The sequence below is a fragment of the Phaethon lepturus genome, unplaced genomic scaffold, assembly GCF_000687285.1.
Source record: "Phaethon lepturus isolate BGI_N335 unplaced genomic scaffold, ASM68728v1 scaffold18697, whole genome shotgun sequence".
NCBI classification, from domain to species: domain Eukaryota; kingdom Metazoa; phylum Chordata; class Aves; order Phaethontiformes; family Phaethontidae; genus Phaethon; species Phaethon lepturus.
Genome location: NW_010552742.1, coordinates 88,282 through 89,299, shown reverse-complemented (window position 1 = coordinate 89,299; position 1,018 = coordinate 88,282).

The following is a 1,018-nucleotide window of genomic DNA, read 5'->3' as shown; positions in this document are numbered from 1 at the left end:
AAAATAACAGTCAACGACCCTTTCTTTCATCCTGTATTAAATGACAGTAGTATCTTGGTAACATGAAACAATGAAGGACTATTAATAGTTTATTTGATTCTTTGTATGTTCAGAAGATGAAACCTTAGTCAAAAATTGTGTAATGTAGTGGTATTGTCGTGGTATGTATAAAAACTAGTCATGTACTGTTTAAAACACTCTTGTGTGTAGACCTGTGAGTATGAAGTAATGTAATTGATGAAATTAGGTTCATCTGTCTTGTTATTAAAATCCAAAATATTTTGGGCCTGTAAATTGCCTTTACATTCAGCCAGAATCTTATTTTATAATTGGTTAGTAGGGATTCAGTTAATCTATCATTACCTGTTTTTCACTATTTTTATCCCTCTAAAAATCACTGAAAGTTAATTTAAATGATATAGAGAATATGGTATGATTGCCTTGCTGAAGCAGACAAAATGTATATCTGACGTTGTTGCTATAGTAGAATATTTTCTGAAAAAACAAAACATAAAGCATTTTTTAAAGCATATTCTTAATTGGTAAAGTTTAGAAAGACAAGATGATTTATATTTCCAAAATCCTTAGACATGCCCTTTAATCCTTGATACCATCAAATTTATCTATTTGTTTGAGTTACATAAGGGTATGTAGTGTATAATTTACACTTAGGATACTTTGTACTGTTGCTTGTTTCTACATTCACGTTGCTTCAACGTAGAAAGAGGCCTTACAGTCAACTAAAGCAGAATGGTTAGAGCTTGACCCTTGAAAATTTTGACTATCAAAGCAGCCTCACTTTAATGTTGTGTAGGAAATATGATGCTAGAAACATTTAATGTGTTGTCTGCCCACACTCTAAATTAATACTCTAATAATGACTTCATCCTCATAGCTTTGTGTTTTGCTTGCACATTGGTGGTCAAGATTTATATTTACATGCTCCAGTGATTGACTTCAAATTCCCGTCAACTACTACTCCATGTAGCAGTAGTGCCTTCTATCAGTTGATATAAGG